Source organism: Myxine glutinosa, chromosome 3 (genome assembly GCF_964187855.1).
Source record: "Myxine glutinosa chromosome 3, kmMyxGlut1.1, whole genome shotgun sequence".
NCBI lineage: Eukaryota > Metazoa > Chordata > Myxini > Myxiniformes > Myxinidae > Myxine > Myxine glutinosa.
Genome location: NC_136263.1, coordinates 151,442,156 through 151,464,822, shown reverse-complemented (window position 1 = coordinate 151,464,822; position 22,667 = coordinate 151,442,156).

Sequence of the window (22,667 nt, the reverse complement as noted above, 5' to 3'; positions counted from 1 at the left end):
ATACAATGCAGATTCAACTATTGGAAACAGATCCTTACCTGAAACATAGACTAATGAAATAACTAAAGAAGATCCTATGGTGTCCTACGTGTTGTACATGGCCTAACTAGGGTGCGACCTTTGACCTTTTACACCAAAAATGGGAATATTTACAGGGGATTACTTATAAGGGAATATTACAGATATTTACAAAGTGGAGGGTTCTAAAAACCACAACACTGCACCCTCATTACCTCCAGGGCCATCCCGGTCCAAAAGAACTTTAACTTAGTGTGACACTCAGGTGTGGTAACCCTCTACTATTAACTTCACCCTGAGTGCGACATTTTTAAAACAACTAAGTATGTCCCGCCTGCTGCTTGCATTCTATCTAACTGAATCACGCCCACAGGATAACCGAATCACGGATTTGTCTTCAAACTACACAATCATGCCGGAATGTCGCACTCAGGCGGGATGGGATACGAGGATCCGGAGGACGCACTGGGAGTCCCCCTATGGGGGACCTCTGCAGGGGACCCTAGCCCCTCCCCTTCCAGTCCCTCGCATTTGTAAGGTCCGGTCGCACGCCAACGACACCAGCTGCCTGCCATTCTTCGCGGCAGACCGGAGCCTGGAACCATCCCGGTCGCACTGAGCCTCCACTTTGTAAATATTACGTACTCTCGGTATGGGCTAATCCCGGCACGATATAGGAACTGCTCAGAATCGGGTTAGTCTTTTTGCTAACGGCTCGGATCATGGATTGCTAAACCGCTCGGCAATTACCATCACATCCGCGGTTCGAGCAGGGACTCATCTCCCTGCTTTGCGGAGAGATTGGTGAAGGTATTTGGGAAACCTTTGACCAATCACCCTGGCTAATCTCATCCCACAAAGGAGCGGGATAGTTCCAGGACCAGAGACGGCCAGCCTAACAAGACAAGGGGATTAATCCCCCCCCCCCCCTTGCTAACGGGAGTGCCGTACTCGAGATCCGTAACAATTCCATTTTGACCAAATTTTTTCGATGGATTAAAATTTGGTTCGGGCTTCAAATCCCACTCCCCGACACCAATTGTTACGGATCTCAGAGTACGGCACTCCCATTAGCAAGGGGGGGGAGGTTAATCCCCTTGTCTTGTTGAGCTGGCCGTCTCCGGTCCTGGAACTATCTCACTCCTTTGCGGGATGAGATTAGCCAGGGTGATTGGTCAAAGGTTTCCCAAATACCTTCACCAATCTCTCCGCAAAGCAGGGAGATGAGTCCCTGCTCGAACCGCGGATGTGATGGTAATTGCCGAGCAGTTTATCAATCCACGATCCGAGCCGTTAACAAAAGGACTAAACCCGATTTAAAGCAGTTGGCCAAATCGTGCCACAGGTACTCAATTGGGGACAGGACGCAAGCGATCGGATGAGAGGAAGCAAAGAATAAGAAGGGTGAAGAAAGAACAAATATGGTTTATTAACTATCTAATAGAGGAAACGACAGAAGGGAATATACAAAAGAAGGAAATAAAAGGACACCGGGCAACCTTATACACTCTTATATAACACGCCCATGAAAATACAAACACACTGACACGAATGGGGTGGTGGTGGTGCGAAGGAAGAGAAGTGTCCAAGCAGGTGGTTCCAGGCTCCAGGTCCGCCGCGAAGAATGGCAGGCAGCTGGTGTCGTTGGCGCGCGACCGGACCTTACAAATGCGAGGGGTGGGGGATCTCAGTACGTATAGCGTGCCGAACGCTCTCAAAACCACGGCAGTTCGTATCACATGATCGTCCCAAGCGATCCTCCACGCAAGGTTCTTATCATTCGCCGCCTCTGCGCTGTTCGCTCAAGTTTGCTGATCATCTGCCGATCTTCTCTCCTCTCTTGATCATCTGCTCTCTCCCCCGCATCTGCGTAAAAGGGCTTCACGCTCGCGCTTTTATCACAAGCCTCGCGTATCAAGCCACGTCTGCTTTGCTCCGCCTACCGGTGAACATGCCTCCGCCCGGATTGGTCGTGAGGGTTCATCGGTACCTCCCCTCGTGACGCGTTGATGGGGCCATGCCTATATTCCTGGCCGCTCCTCCCCTTTTCTCCCATTCTGCCACGTGGCTTATGGCGGCTTGGGGCGAGCTTTAGCTCCAAGGCAGCGAACGCTGCTGGCAATGGTGGCTTGGGGTGAGTTTTAGCTCCAAGGCAGCGAACGCTGCTGGCAATGGCGGCTTGGGGCGTGCTTTAGCTCCAAGGCAGCGAACGCTGCTGGCAATGGCGTGCCATACAATTTGGAGAGGGTAAAGCCGCAAAATGAATAGGAATGGGAATTTGAGAAGGGGGCTAGGTTATTTGATTAATACAATGCAGATTCAACTATTGGAAACAGATCCTTACCTGAAACATAGATTAATGAAATAACGAAAGAAGAGCCTATGGTGTCCTACGTGTTGTACATGGCCTAACTCGGGTGCGACCTTTGACCTTTCACACCAAAAATGGGAATATTTACAGGGGATTATTTATAAGGGAATATTACAGATATTTACAAAGTGAAGGGTTCTAAAAACCACAACAATATATATTGTTGCGGATTTGAGAATCCTGTGTTTTTTTTTGTATTGTTGTAAGTGTCATGAATCGTGTTGTAAATATCACCCTCCGTAGTGTAAAGGTAATAAGTCGTCCTCCTAGATACTCCATATACATACACGTAGCCAATCATATACCCTCTTAAATAGTTATCTCTTTATTCGATGTAGTTGAAGGCTCTGTTCCCACTAGTTGACACTGCATTGCATCAGGTTGAAATAAGGTAGAATCCCCTGTCAAGTTCAAAGCCTCAATTGCCAACTGCAATTGCCTCCATTGAGCACGCGGTCGGTTCAGGGAAGAAAGGCATGACTCCGCACCTCGTCATAGATGGGAGGAGTGAGCCAGCCCCGATCAACCAACGAAGGATGAGGGGTTTGGTTTGAGAGGGCGGAGAGGGAACAATCGGGGAGGTTCGCGAAGGTTCGAGGGTGTGGCCTATATAACCCGCGGCAGAACGCACCCACACGAGATGAGCCCTTGGAGAGCACGCGACGCACCCCACCTGACCGATACCTGCACCCCACCGGAGCTTAACCACAGCAGCTTTGATTTCTGAACCACCGCAGCTTTGAACAAACCGGAGCTGAACCAACAGCAGTTTTGGCCACAGCAGCTTTGAGCGTCAAAGGCGGTTTTCGGCCGCGGCTAAACTGCGGCAGCTGCTCACTCCCGGCCCGACCATTCTCCTGCTCCAGCTGAACCTTCCTCTCCTTCCTGCCATTCCTGTCATCCATCCGTTCGTGTGAGTCTGACCGTAGTCTGTCTTTTGTCTTGTCCTGGGGTTAAGTAAGACTGTTTAGGTAAGTGTCCTTCTGGTTCTTCCATCCTTCTGTATTTATTTTATTATCTTTCCTCCTCCTTGGTTCTTTTGATTGTGTAAATAATAGTTAGTAATAAATCATATTTGTTCTTCCTACCTTTGCTCTTCTTTCCTTTACATCCGTTTCGTCCTTGTCTTTTCCCTCATTGAATACCTGTGGCACGATTTGGCCAACGTTACGAATCGGGTCAGTTCTTGTTAATAGTTCGTGCCGCGGTTGCTAAACCGCTCGGCAATTAACATCTGTCCGCGGTTGCGAACGGGGTTGCGCTCCTGCCTCTCCGGAGGGAGCTGTGCAGCATCAGGACTCATGTTGGTCAGTCACGAACAAGGGGACTAACCCCCCCTTCTTAAGGGGAAGAAGGCCGACGTAGAGATCCGCAACATTTGGTGTCAGGAGCGAGATTCGGACCTGAAGCGCGCTTAGCGCGCTCAAATTACGAGTGGCCCACAATTTTATTTTAACATCCTAAATTTAAAATCGTGCCATGGATGGTCAAGGCGATCGGATGCCGGTGGGAGAGTTAGAGGGTTTAGAGTCGACCCAGGACCCCAGGGAAATGTATGTGGGGGAAATGGAGGAGGAGAGAAATGAGGATGTGGTTGAGGGGGTGTCAGGTACACAAGATGGCGCCCTCGTGCACGAGGTTTCAGGCGCACAAAATGGCACCTCGCACTAGCGCGCGGTAGCCGCGCCCGCTGCGCAGATGGGGGTGGGCGACATGCAAGCCTTCATGGCCCAATCCATGGCGGAAATACAGAAAAAGAACGACAGTATAGACAGGATGGGAGAACAATTGGAACGAATGGAAGACAGAAGGAAGGCTGATAGTGAGCAACTGGGAGGCCAAATGGGAGCAATGAGGGACGAAGCAAGGGGTACCAGTGAACGTTTAGACAATAAATTTGGGGGATGAGAAAACCAAATTGGGGAATTGAGACATGATATGGGAAATCAAATCGGGGGGCTAGAAGCTAAATTTGGGGGGTTAGACAATAAATTTGGGAGGTTAGACAATAAATTTGAGGGGTTAGACAACGGGATGAAAGAGGTGAAGAATGGGCTAACGGGGTTAGAAAACACAATGGAAGGCAAATTGAGGGAAATAGGGGAGCACTCCGCCCGGGAAATTAAACAGATGGGAGATCAGATAGAGGAGGTGAAAATCGGGTTAGAAACCAAATTGGATGCCCAGAGGAATGATTTGGAACAGATGAGGGCAGCATCTACCAAAGAGATGGGAGAAATGGGGGAGGAGATCAGACGGGGTGTGAGCGAGGAGTTTGCGGGGGTGGGCGAGGAGTTCGCGGGGGTACGCGAGGAGGTAAAGCGAGGTGAGGAGTGTATGGAGAAAGAGGTGAGGAATAATACGGCTAGGTTACAGGGGGGCATAGAGGACCTGACACGGGGAGTAGAACAGCTGACGGTGGGACAAAAGGAATTAGTGGAGCAAGTGGAAAAGAACACTGCAATAATCGGGGGGTTAAAGGCGACGCAGAAGGAGATAAAGAACGAACTCATAGTGACAAAGAGGGAATGTCGGATGGTACATGAGGGGTTGACAAAGAGGTTGGACGAGGTAACGGAGGCAATGGAGACGAAAGAACGGGAGGTGAGGACGCACATAGAGACAACTAAGGTGGCCTTAGAGGACGAAATTGAGGGGGCGCACCGGGAAATAAAAAAGGTGAAGCAAAAATTAGAGGATGTGGAAGAAGGGGTGAGTGAAATTAAGAAGAGACGGAGGGAAACTAAGGGAGAGATAAAGGAGGAGGTGATGGAATTGTTACAAGGTCTGTGTTCAAATCATGATGATATGCTCACTAACCAAATAAAGAGTTTGCAGGTGGCGGAGGAAGCGGAGATGAGGTGCCAAGGTGAGTGGCGATATACTCGGAAATGATATGGCGTGAGGGGAGATTCAGTCGGCTTAGGTGTTGGTTTAGACCCGGGTGTTCGTGAGAGGCCGCTGGTGAGGTGTGCGACAGGTACAGAGTGTGAAGGAGGAGGTGTGTGAGGATGTCCGACTATGGGGGGTGTGAGGAAAAAGTGCACGCCGAGGAGTGAGTGTGCTGCCGAGAGTGAGTTGGTGTTGGCGCAGGTGCGGGGGGCACATGGAAGCGCGTAGTGGGGAGTGTTACAGAGGATGTAACGAAAGAGTGCACACCTGTGGTGAGTGTTACGGAGGGTGTAACGGGAGAGTGTGCGCAGGAGGATGCATGAAAAAGGTGTGTAACAGAGGAGTGCATGATTACAGAGTGCGCTGTCAAGAGTAAGGGTGAATGCGTGACCGAGTGTGGTGGTGAAAGTAGTGAGAGTGACACGGAGCATGAGTTGGTTGTAGCAGGTGAGAGATGATGTAGACGTAGACTCGTGTGAGTCTGACCGTAGACTGTCTTTTGTCTTGTCCTGGGGTTAAGTAAGACTGTTTAGGTAAGTTAAAATTGCACTGTGTCCTTCTGGTTCTTCCATCCTTCTGTATTTATTTTATTATCTTTCCTCCTCCTTGGTTCTTTTGATTGTGTAAATAATAGTCAGTAATAAATCATATTTGTTCTTCCTACCTTTGCTCTTCTTTCCTTTACATCCGTTTCGTCCTTGTATTTTCCCTCATTGAATACCTGTGGCACAATTTGGCCAACGTTACGAATCGGGTCAGTTCTTGTTAATAGTTCGTGCCGCGGTTGCTAAACCGCTCGGCAATTAACATCTGTCCGCGGTCGCGAACGGGGTTGTGCTCCTGCCTCTCCGGAGGGAGCTGTGCAGCGTGAGGACTCACGTCGGTCAGTCACGAACAAGGGGACTAATCCCCCCTTTTTAAGGGGAAGAAGGCCGCCGTAGAGATCCGCAACAATATATATATATATATATATATATATATATATATATATATATATATATATATATATATATATATACTGAAACGCAAAAGAAACTTACCACCTTTGAAACCTTTAAATATCAACAATAACACTGCGTGTAGTAAATGTGTGAACTTATTTGTGGACAATAGTGTCCTCACTGTCAGACAAAACGGTCACGGATGGTCACTTGAACCTTCAATGGTCACTTCATAGCACAGCTGTTGAAGAGCCATTTTGATTGTCAGTGATTAGCCAAGGGGTACGGGATGATTTTAATGAGCTGCACGTGATGTCTTGATATTGGCTTTAAAAAGGCCAGTGCAAAATGGGCATTTCAATCAACATGCCACGATTGTCAAGGGATCAACGGCAGCGTGCCCTGGGCATGCTGCAAGGCAGACTGAGCTACCTGCCACAAACGCTATTGAAAGGGGACTGACATTAGTAGTGTAATAATGTTGGTTCTGGGACACCCCAAATCCCCATTCACTTACATGTTAATTTTTCCCCTCCCTCGTTGCCCCTAAGCACCTCTATTTCTCTCACCCTGTTCTTTACGAACCTTCTAACCTTTTGACATGTTATCCTTATTCATTAGACCACTTAAACAATGGTCCTTCTGTGTGAACCTGTGATTCTTCTGACCTTATAGACCTTTTAACCTTTTACTCTTAATATCATCTGGTGAATCATCTTTGACCCACTCAAACAACGACCCTACAAATATTTGTTTATGTGTGGGAAATAATTTAATTCTCCTACAACTCTCCTCACCATCTAATACATTAACAAAAAATATGTTTGAGTTTGGTTCTTTATCAAGATATTTTAACTGAGCTAAAATAAAATGATAAACCCCCCTCAATGTTCTTGTCTGAGCGCCTCCTCTCCCACATACCATTTTTAAATTAAAGTATATATTTTCCTGACAACCATCAAAGTTTTCCATCCACTCAAAAATATTTTTATCTTTTTTACCCAACTCACCGGTATTTAAATTAATTCTCTTATTTGTTTTGTGAACTTTTTTACCAGTTGCCTTTTCAATTATACCTATTTGATATTTTTCACATTCATTATGTTTTCCATTTATATACAAAGGTTGATTACACCTCCACTCTATAGTCTGGTTGATACTTGGTTCTATCATCTATATAATAGTAAAAAAGGCGGCGGTAGCCCGTTAAAATCCCCAACCCCCCTTTTTAACTTATCACTTATATATTTTATCACTTATATATCTTATCACTTACATATATATCTTATCACTTATATATATCTTATCACTTATATACTTATATAACCATAAGGGAGACTATCAATTCCATTTTCTAAAATAAACCTCTTATCATCAAAAGCTCCTAATGCTTTCTTATTTATCTCTTCTGAATATAATTGATGTTTATAACTTCTTATTCCATTAATCTTTCTAAACTCTTCTTTCTTTGTTGTTAAACAGTTATAATAATCCTTAAAGTTTATTGTTTCTTTAATAACATTTTTCTTCACACCTTTTAACTTCTTATCAGTCTTTTCAACGTTATTCACAATGTATTTATAAGCATAAGCCTTTGACCTCAATCCCACAAATTCACTCATAACATTTCCTCCTAATTCATCCTTGAACTTTCCAATCACCTTTTTATTTTTAGAAGAGAACAACTCACTCTCTGGACTGTAATTACTCGTGTCATAGATATTAATGTCTCTTTTCATGTCTGAATAAACATCGTTGGTATTAATTTTCAAAATAAAACTATCTGTATCCATATAAAGTAGATTAACATCATTTTGATATTTCTTCCTCAAGTTATTATAAAAGTAATCATACATTAATGACTTTGATAAATCAAGAATTGATGTTCCAATATAAATAGGTTTGTCCATTTCAATACTCTCTTTAATCAAATGGATCGCACAAAAGTTCTCAGTAAAGACCTCAGCTCGAGTAAAACTCGGTCTATTAATTAATTTTGATGCTTGTTCCCAAGATGTTGATAGTCTGATATTTTGTCTTTTCCTCACATTCTCCATAGTCTTACCAAAGACCGCATTATTCATCAATTTATAAAAGTCTTTCTCAAAATCTGTTTTTGAGTCTGTTCTTCTTTGTGTATTAAAATCAATGTACCCCTTTAACCAATGACTTTGATTGAACTTTAGAACCCTATGGATCTTCTCTATTCTTAGACCTTTTGATAAATATTGTCGCAAATTTCTTTTGTGTAGAACATAATTTTTCTTTGTTATATAATGTAGTAAGTAATTTTTCTGTTGATTCACCTATATCAAACGATCGTTGATAATCACTCAACCATTCTTTCTTTGGACTTTCTTTCTCACAAGCAAATGGGAGATCTTTGTGTAGGTTATGGAGTTCCTCTGGATATTTCAAATCAACTTCAAAATAATAACCAACTTTTTCTTCATCCAATTCTTTTTGTGTAGAGATACATACATCTTGTAAAACGTTTTTGTAGTCTTTTTCCTTTACCCATCTAAGTTTTCCATAAGGAAGAGCCTGAGACATTGCCCAGCCATACAGGTTGTTCGCATTATAGTACATCAAGTAAGAACTCTCTTTCGTTGGATCATAATTTGGAAGATATTTGTTATTTGCTTTTGCGTATCTACTCGAGCAGACTTGTGAAATTCCACCTCTTTTTGCCTTTTCAATCATCAAAAGCATATCAACATCGGTTATCAAATCCAAATCTTGTTTTGTCATTTTCAACATCGCACTCCAGGCCAATCCAGGTGCTGTGTAGTAGTGAGCAGGATCCAATCCATATCCAGTGCGACAAACAGATCTAAAGGCTTCAAATACATCGGCCAATAAAAGCACATCAGTTTTGAGATACAAATCGTGATACTCGCCAAGATTCTTGATGTTATATTTTTCCCAAACATTTTGTGCGTGTACATAATCTTTATCAAATATATTACTGTTGTTTAATTTGTTATAGAAATTTTCTATTGAAGGAAGTTGTGTTTCATTGAATCTCTCAAATGAGTCCATATAGTCATAGGGGTAAATTCCCTTTTGTGTTAGAAAATCTTTATCAAAACAATACTCTGAAAGACATGGAAACTCTTTTAGATTTTGAACCAAGTTAGCCAATGGACTTGCCATGAATTTAAATGTATCAAGAAATCTGATATGAGTAATAGGAGATGTGTGAATTGTTTTTGTGAATGAAATGTATTTCTGATCCGTGTTTGGAATTGCTGAGATACTTCCAGAAGTCTTTGAGAGTTCCTTGATAAATAGATGTGTATTATAATGAGCGTTGTTATGAAGAAAGACAGGAATGAAAGAGGGGAGTTGATAATTAATATTACAACTTTGATGAGCCGGACATCTATATTTACCAGTGAGATGACAATTGTCTCTAACCTTTAGACCTTTACCAATTTTCTTCTCACAAATATGACAGTCAACCTTTGGCTGTCTAAATTCCCTTTTTTCTTTACTTGTTAAGGACATTGGTTTATTGGTTTCTCTCATTATCTTGGTTAATCGAACACAGTCTTTTTCTAGTCGTTTCACAAACTCCTCTGGGGTATTTGAGCCTCTATACATCTCTAACTTGTTATATTTATCACCAACGGATGATTTGATATAATAACAAAAACCACAAGGAGTATGTTTTTGATATTTATTTGTGTATGATTCTTTTGGATCTGGAGAAGCAGTATCAATTTTTTCTAAAATACTTTCAAAATCAGCATATATAACAAATGGATGTTTTATTGTTTTCTTTTCATCTTTGAATGTGATCTTTGAGCCTTTTTTAGGCATGTTGATTACCGTTGATTTATGTTCACCACAATAATTTGAATGTTTATCTAATCTTTCTTGTGTATGGAAGAAGTTAAGACAACGCATACAAATATATATTTTATTTGTTCTTTTACATACTTGTGGTTTTATTAATTTTGTAATATCTTTGATGTATGTATAATGTGAATTTTCGTCTGAATTAAAATATAGAAGATTAATATGAGTTTGTTTACAATTGTCAGAAAGCTTTAAAACCTGAATGTTGTTTGTTTCTGTTAGACCATAAACATTAACTGATAAATTATTCAACTTTTCAAATTTAGGAATATCATTTAAAGTCATTGGAAACTTTAGATCTTTCGTATTTAATGTATTCTCATATTTTTTATAATGAGATACTCTTTCATCATGAAAATGTGGAGGATGTAAGTGTGCTAGAATAGACCAGAGAAAACATTTATTGTCTTTATTTTTGATATTGATAACTGCTTTTCTATTTTTGATAACACTGGGTAAATCAATGTAAGAAGAAGCTTTTAGAGGATCTGATTTAAGAATATGAATGTCTATGTAAATAATTTTTCCTATATTGAATCCACTTCCTACGATTGAAATATCCACATCTTGCTCTTGTTTAATAAGTTCATCATAGACTCCTGATGTTTTAAAATCTTGATATGAAGATATAAAGTGTGGCTCAGTTCTCATGTATGGTGTATCTATAACTCCTTCGTCCTTTGTCATTTCTAATTTTACTCCCATATAAAATTTAAGTGGTTTCATTTCTTTTAGTGTTTTTTCAATCAACGTTTGAACAGCAGGTTTAACTATTTCTACAGCATCAACTATAGACTCTGGTTCAGGAGGTTTGAAGTTAAAGACTCTTATTTTAATATGTCCTTTGAAAGCACAATCAGAGTTTTTAGTTGTGATAAAATTTGATAAATGTTGATTTGTTTTAAGATGTATTTCGAAGCCTTTCTTGAGGATATTTTTATTACAGGCAGAACAGTGTTTTGTTTCCTTCTGAATAGGAGATAGTAGGTGAAGTAGATTAAATGTGTGTTTGTTAGTTTTAAGCTGTCTTTTGTATTGTTTATATTCTTGTTCACAAATGTCGCAATACGTTGCTTTGATCATATTTATATAGCAAAATTATACTTAAAGTAAAACACCTTTTTAGAGGCTTTTTAAAAGATGAAACTGTGCTTAAAGTAAAACACTTATAGAAGAAAGTGCCTTTTTACAGGCTTTTTATATATGAAACTATACTTAAACTAAAACACTTTTTCACTCAGAATCATCTGAGTCATAACTATCACATGAATACTCAGAATCATACTCAGAGTCATCAATAAAGCTACTCTCATAACTATCATTTGAGCACAAACTATTAGCATCATAACTATCATCTGAGTTCAATGAAATACTATCATCACCATCGTCCGAGTTCAATGAAATACTATCATCACTATTGTCCGAGTTCAATAAAATAGTAAAATCTTCACTGCTGTAATGACTCATATTTAATTAGCAGGAAAAATATTCCCATCACTATCTATATACTTTCTTTCATTAACAGATTCAATCTCTACATTTTTAATATCAAAAGTTAACTTTAAATAATCTCTAACTATCATAGAACGAAATGACATTTCACCGGAAATATTAACATCATTCATTTTACTTAGATCTACACCCTTTGGATTATTAAAGTAAATACAAATTTCTCCACGAGTATTATTGATGGTCTCATCATTCTTTTTCAAAGTATCGCGATCGATCACTTTTTCAAGCTTTGAATAAATTGCCAGGAGTAGAGGAGAAACTTTTGTTAGATTTACTTCAATGGATGTCTTTCCAGGTATAGTTAGAGCTCTTCCTTTAAATGAAATAGAGGGGCTCATGTTATTTTCCATAACTGGTTTTACCCAAAAATTTCCATATTTATCTTTGTTCAATTTAACATCTTTGACATATTTTTCTATATCTTCCACCAAAGTAGAGATTGATTGAAATTTGTCTTTTGTGCTTTGAAACATTGTATTTATTAATGAATAAACTTGCATTTAGTTTAAGTAAAAATTTACCATATAAATATGATAAGTTCTGAAGGATATTTAGAATTTCCAGACTCTCCATATGATAAATTAGAGAATTGTCCGGCTTGTGATAGAATAGGGCTTAATAATGAGGGTTCATATAAACAATGTATTTTCTGTGATTTAATTTTAATTAATGATAATTAAAAATATAAAAAAATATATAACTCTTTTAAATTAGAACCAAAAATGAATTACTTTACAAGATTAATAAGAGAGATGAATGTTAAGTATTGTGATGATAATACACCATTTCTTTCAAGGGAAGAGACTATTTGTATTGAGGAAATGTATAAGGGTTTAATGATATTTATTATTCAAAATAATTTTAATGGAAATGTTAATACAAGATACTATATAAATAAAATAATGAATTATTTTGAAATTAAACCCGAACTCAGGATAAAATATAGAGTTTCTAAAATAGCTCAAAAAAAGTTAGATGACTTGTTTTTCAAATATATAAATGAATGATTTTTTACCCGTTTTGGAAAATAAGATAAAATTTAATAACCATAAAAACATTCCAAATTCATTGAGATGTCTAATAGTTGGTTCAAGCGGATGTGGAAAAACCTGTTTACTTTTAAAGATGCTCCTTGGTCCAAATTTTTTAGATTATGATAATTTAATAATTTTTACAAAGTCTAGTTTTCAACCCAAGTATCAACTACTCTCACAGGGTTTTAATGCAGGTCTTAAAAAGGAAGACATTATCGGTTTATTTAAACTTCAAAACAAACTAAATGATTATAATATTGAAGATATAATACAATTATTTTGTGATACACAGAAATCAAAATCGAAACCAAAACCCATAACTTGTATTCTCAGTGATAATACGGATGATATACCTTCACCTCAAGATTTAGATAAATCAAAAAAGAACCTCGTCATCTATGATGATTGTGTTAATGAGAGAAACCAAACAGTAATGGACAGCTACTATACAAGAGGGAGACATTCTTCTTGTAATTGTATTTATCTTAGTCAGTCATATTTTCAACTCCCTCGACGCTCAATAAGAAACAATGCCAATACTTTTATTTTATTTAAGTTAAATTCAATAGATGTAAATAATTTTTGGAGAGATAATTGCTCTACGTTATGTAGTAAAAAAGAATTTGAAAATTATATGAAACACACGATTGGAAAATATAAATATATTGTTGTGAAACAAGATGAGATATTAAAGGATGTATTTTTATTTTAAACATAATTACATATATAAATGATAACTATTATTATTAATCTTGTGGGTAAATCTGCTTCAGGAAAGAACTTTCATAAATCTAAACTCTTGAATAGTAAAAATGAAAAGATTGTAAGTTTTTTTTAAAAACACCCTATGATTCGTTTTGTGAGTACTACAACCAGAGCAAAGCGACCAGGAGAAGTAGAAGGGAAAGATTATTTCTACATTTCAATGGAGGAACATATGCGATTGAGGAACGAAGGTCAAATATTTGAGGAGGTCTCTCTTGGTTCTACAAAATATTCACATTGTAAGAGTGAGTTAAATAAAGTGAAATCTAATGGTCTTGGGATTTTAGAAACTAATCCTGAAGGAATGAGACAAATTATTAAACATTTGTGTGGTGATGGAGTTAAGATTTTATCATTCGGTTTTGATATCGATGAGGAGACTCAATGCAAACGTATGAAAAGCAGAGATACAAGTATTAGTGAAGAAGAAATAACAACTCGTATTAATACCAATAAAGAATTTGATGAAATATTTAAAGAAAAGGATTTATTTCAACACATTTACTATAATGATGAAGAAAAGGAAATAGTGATGACTAGTGATGTGATGTGATGTGATGACTAGTGATGTGATGTTAGTGATGACTCCATCTACATTTCACTGTCTGACAACATGGACCAACTTCTATCCACTCATCCCAACTCTCTCTTCCTCATATGTGGTGACTTCAACTGTCATCATGCCACCTGGTCGGGTGTGGGTTCCTCTCTCACCAGTCATGGCACCTCAGCAAAGGACTTCTGTGACTCACTGGGATTGACACAATCTGTCAATTTCCCGACCTGGATCTCAGCCAATGGAGTATCTTCTCTTCTAGACTTGTTTATGACAAACTTCCCTGCTAATGTCTGCTGCTCTTCTTCTGCTCCAATCGGTTCTTCTGATCATGTGCTTGTCAAAGTGGACATCTCTCTGGCCATTCTCAGAGAGCCTCCTCAGCGTCGACGAGTCTGGCATTTCACTCAGGCCGACTGGGACGGTCTTCAAGCAGCCATCAATCGTCTGGATTGGTCTCCCATCTCCACTGCCTCTGACATCAATTCTTCCTGGGAATTCTTCCAAAGTAAACTGATCTCTCTCATCCACAGATTTATCCCATCTCGCCTTCAATTGTCTTACCCTTCCTCCCGTCCATGGTACACTGAATCTTGTGGTGAGGCAGTTGCCCTGAAACAACTTGCCTTTGCCTCTTGGAAGGCTAATCCAACTGAAGGCAATCTCAGTTCCTTCCACCAAGCTCGGAACAAGTGTGTGTCTACCCTCAGGAGTGCCAGGAAGCACTATCTCTCCTCACTCAAGAATGAACTCTCAAACCTGTCTCCTTCCTCCAAATCCTGGTGGCATCTGGTCAAATCCGTTTCTGGTGTTTGTTCCCCCTTCATCCCCTCCCTTACCTCAAATGGCCACACAGTTGACATCGCACGTGACAAAGCCGAATGCCTCAACTCTGTGTTCGCCTCAAAATCCTTAGTCCCAAACCCATCTCTCTCTGTTCCCACCTTTCCCAGTCGAACCCAACTGCTCCTGGACTCTGTGTCCTTCTCTCCTGACAAGGTGGAGGAGTTTTTGTCAAACCTCGACTCTGATTCTGCAACTGGACCAGACGGCATCAGCCCACGGGTCCTAAAATCCTGCTCTGCCGCTCTATCTCACCCTCTCTCTGTTCTTTTCACCCTATCTTTTGCTCAAGGTCATCTGCCAGCATCCTGGAAATCAGCTAACATTACCGCTTTACACAAAAAAGGTGCAAAAACAGATCCTTGCAACTACAGACCAATCAGCCTGCTCCCAATTATCAGCAAAGTCATGGAATCCATCATTGCTTCGGATATGAAATCTTTCCGCTTCTCCAATGGCTTGATCTCTGATCATCAATTTGGTTTCAGACCAGGTCACTCTACTCTGGACATGCTGCTTCTGCTGTCTCAACAATGGATGGAGGTCCTCAATGCCAAACAGGAAATCAGAGCTGTCTCCCTTGACATATCACGGGCCTTTGATACGGTCTGGCACCCAGCTCTGCTCACCAAACTCTCCTCCTATGGTATCCATGGAAATTATCCATGCATGGCTTGCGGACTTCCTCTCTGGTCGTAGTCAACGTGTGGCCCTGAATGGATTTCTCTCATCTCCCCTTCCTGTTCAGGCTGGAGTTCCCCAAGGAAGTGTGCTGGGCCCTGTGCTTTTTCTGGTCTTTATCAATGATCTCTCCGACTCTCTGGAAAATCCTCTCTATCTCTTTGCTGATGACTCCACTCTCTGCCGCTCCATTCCTCTTCCCTCAGATCGGCAGTCTGCAGCCTCCTCACTCTCTGAAGACCTGGACAAAATCACAGACTGGTCAAACAAGTGGAACATGTCTTTCAATCCTGACAAATCTCACTCTCTTACTATGTCTCTCCGAAAAGATCGACTGGACAACCCTCCCATCTACATTCTCAACAATCCTCTCCAAGAAGTTCTGTCGCTCAAGCTTTTGGGTCTCACTATCTGCCATGATCTTTCTTGGGAAAACCACATTTCCAAGCTGGCCTCCAAAGCCAGTCGCCGACTGGGCATCCTCCGTCGTGCGAAGTCCTTCCTCGGCACACCTGAGCTCCTCTCCACATACAAGGCTTTCATCCGCAGCTCAATGGAATACTGTTCTCCCCTATGGGCTGGTGCTCCTGCCTCACACCTGGCTCGGCTTCACGCTGTTGAATCCAAAGCTTTCAAAATCATTGGAATCCCCCGCGATGAAGCTATCTCTGAGGGCCTTTCACTCACTCACCCCAGGCAGGTAGGTGGTCTTTCTGTCTTCTACCGACTCCTCTCCGGCCTTGCTCCCCCAGCTCTCTCTGTGCTCTGTCCCCCAAATATTCCTACAGGTCGCACAAGATCTGCCAGCAACCCTCTGATGGTTAAACTGCCGAAATCTCGGCTCTCTGCTCACCTTCACTCTTTCATTCCTCTTTTCTCCCGCCTGTGGAACAAACTCCCACACTCCCTTCAATCCCTCTCCTCCCTCCAGGTCTTTAAAACAGCTGTTCACCACCATCTCTTATCTTCCCCCATCCATAACCTTGATCTTTTCTACCCCCACTAATTCACCCCAGATCCACCTTGTTTGAAATTCCAACTTCTTTCCTGGAAATCCTGGCAGTGTCCATATGTTTATACCTCTCCCACCCCCCCCCCTTCACATGCCTCCCCCCCAAAGCCCTCTCCCTCCCACAGATCTCTCGATGTCTCCATGTCTCTCGGTCCCTGCTCTCAAATGTTGTGTTTGTGTCCTTCCCCCTCTCTCCCCATCTTGTCTACCGCTCCCGATGTTATTTGTTTTATGTGTCTGTTTGTCTTTCTGTGTGATTAATGTTCGCTCTTTCACGAGCCTCGATCTTGTATACAAAAAAAAAAGAAAAAAAAAAAAGGAAAATTTTCCCATTGACCTTTACAATTCATTAAATGATATTTTTCAATAAATAAATACAGAAAATGAATACCGAAGAAAGAGCAAGAAAGTTTAAAGAACATCAAGAGTTGGTTTCAAAAGTTGTAAAACAACAGGAAGAGATAAAGAAGAAACAGAGACAGAAACTAACTGGTGAAGAAGCCTTTGAAAGAAAACAAGAGAAATTTTTTAAACCGCTTTTAAAAACTCAACACCCTACAGTTCCCACGGTAGAATTTACTCCGAAAAAACTTCAAATGCTCAAAGATTTTAGTCAGATAAGACCTGCTCTGGTTTTTGAATCTGCCAAATATTCTTTGTTTTGAAGAGCTTCCACTACATAATTAGGGGGTTGATTTACCTCCTCAAGTTTCTGAAATAATTCTTCATCATTATATTCTAATTTTCCAAGTTCTTGTTACTTCATCTTCACTTAGAGACAAGAACTTGGAAAATTAGAATATAATGATGAAGAATTATTTCAGAAACTTGAGGAGGTAAATCAACCCCCTAATTATGTAGTGGAAGCTCTTCAAAACAATGAATATTTGGCAGATTCAAAAACCAGAGCAGGTCTCATTCCAACAGAAGAACCAGCAGTGTTTCATCTTGTGGAAGAAAAGGTATTAATATTTAATGATGAATTGATGTTCTTGAGTTCTACTCAACCAAATGTTAAATTAACTCCAAGATTAATGTTTCTTCTAACAAACCCCGGATTCAGCGGTTCAAAATATTTTGAGGAACCACTTGATATGGAAAGAGAGGAAGATAGGGTATATATTGAGTTGCTAAATGCACTTGATTATGGAGTTTCTGTTGCTGGTAAAAGTAAGAAGAATGAGAAGGAGAAACATATTATTGATGCTTTAAGTAAGCTTGGTTCAGGTGTTAGTTTTCTTCCAAATGACCCATCACAATTAGTTAATAGGCTATTATTGTTGTTAGGTAGTAAGAAGGCTGGAAACAACAATTGTTTTAATGAATCCTCAGCCATTTTATATCAGTTGATGAATATGAAAATAATTAATAAATGTCAATACAAAGATATTTTATTAGATATTAAATAAGATGAGAAGCACAATTCTTAGTTTTAATTTCACAACGAGCGATTACACAGCTTCATTCCCTTACCCACTACAACTTGACCCCACAAAAGAATATGAGGCTTCTTTGTTGTCAATGGAAACTTACAATACCCTTTTTAATATCACAGAGAAAAACAACAAGTTTAGTTATAATCCAGGAAGTGGATATAAAACTATAACCGTTTCACCCGGAGCTTACGAGATTTCTCAAATATCTTCAGAAGTCTCTCGCCTTATGAAAGAAAAAGGTGATGAACCAAAAAATATGGTAATAGATATTCAAAAACACACTTCAAAATCAACGATTAAGCTTAAAAATAATTATAAAGTTGATTTCACGATTGACAATTCGTTCAGAGAGCTATTGGGTTTCTCTTCAAAAAAGATTGAAACTAACGGGACGTTTTACAGTGATAATGTTATCCAAATATCCTCCGGTATAAATTCAGTATTAATTCATTGTGATTTGATTGATGGTGCTTATAACGATGGAATAAGAACAAATACAATATTTTCATTCAGTGCATACTCAATCCCGATTGGTTATAAATTTAATATGGAACCAAAAAATCTTGTCTATTTACTTGTCAGGAAAAACCATATACAGAGTAAATTTTAGGATAACCGACCAAAATAATCGTATGATATCCTTTAATGATGAAATTATATCCATCAGAATTCACCTACGTGAAGTTTTTCAATAAATAAATAATGGTTATTGTGAGAAAACACGAGTTGGGAAAATATAAAATAATTACAGGGGAGGGCATGTACCTGTCACCATACTATAAGGGTGAAGGTATGTTTCTTGGGAGAGGATACTATAAACCTAAGAGACAACGAGGTGTAGGTCATCAATTTCAAAATAAAGGAGATGGGATAATTGATACTCTAATGGGTATTGGTTCAACCATCCTTAAACATAAAGACCTAATTGGTTCAACTGCTTCTGCCGTGGGTTCAGTTGCGGCTGCTATAAAGAGTATAAAAGATGCTCAAAAGGAGTCTCATAAATTACAAGCAATCAAAGAAATAAAAAAAGGTAAAACTCAACTATCTTCACAAGAACGACAAAAAATCATTAAAATACTTGGGTCAGGGTTTCAACAATTTTAATGCTATATAAATACAAGTATGGAAGCGATTGATAGTATCTATGATTTGGATGATACGATTATCATTTCAAACTCCACTAAAAAGGAAGACTATTTTAAGGTAAATGCTATAACAGGAACAGACTGGAATTCAAACGGAACAAAAAGTTTTGAAATAAATAATCAACAAACTTACTTGAATATAGCTGATAGTTTCTTGCTGTGTAAATTTAAATTCACTAAGGCTGCGAATAATACTAATGCTACACTCGTAAATGATTTCTTCTGGAAAATGTTTGACAGTGTCTGCCTGTATATTGGAACACAAGAGGTTGAAGTGGTTGATTATGTTTCTGCTACATCTGAAATGATGAAATTTACACTATATTCGTTTAGTGATAGAATGGGTAAGAGAGCTGTTGAAGGTTTTATTCCTGATATGTCAACGGGAACAAATGCTGACCCCGGTTATAGTCAAAGGAAGTCAATGTATAATGATGAAACAAAAGCAGAGAATAGTTTTACCGTAGCAGTACCTCTTAAAGGTATATTTGGATTTTGTGATTATGATAAAGTTTTGTATGGGCTTAAAATTAGATTTCAACTACAAAGGAATGATAATGTAAATAGATTGCTTTTTGGGGCTCAAAATGCTTTTGGTGATAATAATAAATTTGTTATTAATGATTTGTGATGGTATATTAGTGAATATACTCCTAATCTTAAAACGGAAGAGATGTTAAATAGAAGACTTAACTCAAAGAAACCACTAAATGTATCATACCTTAAAATAAGATGTCAACACGTTAAACTGGAACACACTACCTACACTTGGAATTTAGGTGTTCTTCAAGGAAACCCACGAAACCTATGGCTCATTTTTAAGAAACCAGATGGAGATGAAGGCACTGATAAGAATAATGCGTTGAGTGATAATGCTAAGGTGAAACAACTTCGGGTTTCTCTTGATGGCACATTTTATCCGCGAGATAGATTGGAAATTGATTGGGAAAAAAATGATTATGCGGAAGCCTACAAGTCCTACCAAAAGGTGTGTGAAAGTAATGGTAATAATGATCCTATTTTGGATATGGTTGCATTTCAAAAACTTTATACAATCTACGCAATTGACCTGAGTTCTCAAAAGGAAACTATAAAGTCTAATTGAGTGGATACTTCTCTATACATTGAAAGAGGGGAGAGTGAAGAGGTTAATGCATATTGTTTGCTTTTGGAGGAAACAGAATTACAGATTAATACAGATAATGGTGTTATGATTAATATCACATAGGTTTTTTCTCATAAATAAATGGTTGGGGTATATGTTAATCAAATCAATCTTAATAAATTAACATCTTGTATTCAAAATCAAAAGCCTTGTATTATTAATGTTAATACAATTCAAAGAAAAGGAGCTGTAAGAATTGATGTTTTACTCACACACACACAAGTAAAAACACTAAATGATACTGGTTCACTTAAAATTAAAATGACGAAACCTATGTTAAAGAAATATTCAATAGACGAGTCAAGAGGAGGATTTCTCCCGTTTCTAATTCCTTTATTTGCTGGTTTAAGTGTGGCGGGAGCATTGACTGGTGGTATTTCAGCAGCGGTAAAAACTGCTAACGAAAGGGAGGCACAACTAAAAGCTCAAAAAGAATTGGAAAGACATAACAAGTAGTTGGAGAAACAAATTAGTGGAAGTGGTATAATTGTAGATTTTGCTCAAAAACTTGAAAGTCTACCTGATAAAGCTAGATTGTTGGTTGGAGATATGCTTTCCTCTATCGCTCAAGCGGGTGTTAAACTAACTAAACGGGGTAATGGATTGTATCTTTCTCATAAATAAATGGATAAATGGTTTAAACAATTTGGAAAGAATACAACGTCAAATATAGAACTAGCTAAGTATTGTAAAACACTAAAAATTGATAATGTGGTTATTTGTATGAGAGATGAATTAATACATATAAATAAGAATACAAAGAATATTATTATGAATTTAGACACACAGAATGGTTCTCATTGGGTTTGTATTCATAATAGTCAGGATAAATATTATTTTGATAGTTATGGTATGCCACCACCTGTTGAAGTAATACAATTCTTACAGAATGGTGTTTATCAAACATTTCAAGTTCAAGAAATTAATTCTAAATGTTGTGGTCAATTATGTTTATATGTATTATTTCAACTCAACAATAATGAAAATTTTTATGATATCATTTTTAATCTAATATAAATGACTTATGTTAGAAAAGATGGTTCTATCTTTGGAAAATCCTCTCAGGATATTCATTTATCAAATTATTATACAAAGGCACAGGCTGAACGACAAAAATATAGTGTAAGTAAAAATATTAATATGAAGAATACTTATAAATTAATCAATTATCCAAACCCTACAGATGCGAATGACTTAATTAGATTTAGTGATTTATCACAATATATATTTTTAAAGAAAACAGCACGTTTTGTTAAACAAGTAAAATTTACAACCACAACACCTGGTTATACTGACCATACATCTTTCCTCATTGAATTTAACTACCTGCTTACAATTGAATTTTATAAAGAAGGACATATAGTTAATATGCGAATTAATAAATGGGGGTATGATATGCCTGATTTAGGGTATAATTGGTCTTTTTCAATAAACATAGAAGACCTACATGATTTGAATCAGTCTCGTAAAGAAGAATATTATCCACTTGGTGAGGATAAGGATTTATGTGGAAGTACAATTAATAAACAACAAATACATGGTTTTAAGAAAAGAAAAATATATGATAGTATAGCGATGGTTAGCATGACAAAGAAGGAAGGTAATGAGATAAGGATAGAAAGCCGAGGAATACAAACCGATTTGGTAGTGGGAAGATGGGGTGGTATTACCTGTCATACATATATTTCTGATACATAAATGGCAGGAAGAAGACTACAAGAGAATTATAATTTTTGTATTCAAGGATACCTACAAGAAAAGGGTGCTCGGTATTACATACCTTATGATTTGGAGCATATACATGGGAATTTTGTCATAAAAAACTGGCCTTATACTGATATTGTTAAACCCACAAATAGAGACTTGTTTAAAGTATTAAATAAAAATGAACTTCTCAAAGTTATGAAATATAAAACTCTTTTAGAAATCGTCAACAAATCTTATTGGTATCCTATTATGAGAAAAATAATTATTGATACAAGAATATCTCAAAATCCAGATGAGTATATGTATAATATTCTTTTGGGTTCAAACTCAAGGGTAGCAAGGGATGAGGAAGGAGTTGAAGAAGAGAAGGAGGAAAGAGAGAAAAAGGAGAAGGAGGAAAGGGAGAAAAAGGAGAAGGAGGAAAGGGAGAAAAAGGAGAAGGAGGAAAGGGTGAAAAAGGAGGAGGAAAGGGAGAAAAAGAAAAAGGAGGAAAGGGAGAAAAAGGAGAAGGAGGAAAGGGAGAAAAAGGAGAGGGAGGAAAGGGAGAAAAGAGAGAAGGAAGAGAGGGAGGAAAGGGAAAAAAGAGAGAAGGAGGAGAGGGAGCAAAGAGAGAGGGAGGAAAAATATAAAAAGATGGAAATCAGTGAGATTAATAAAAGATTGAAGGTATTACAGCAAATAAATCAAACTCAACGCACTGAGGAGGAAAATAAAGAAATGAG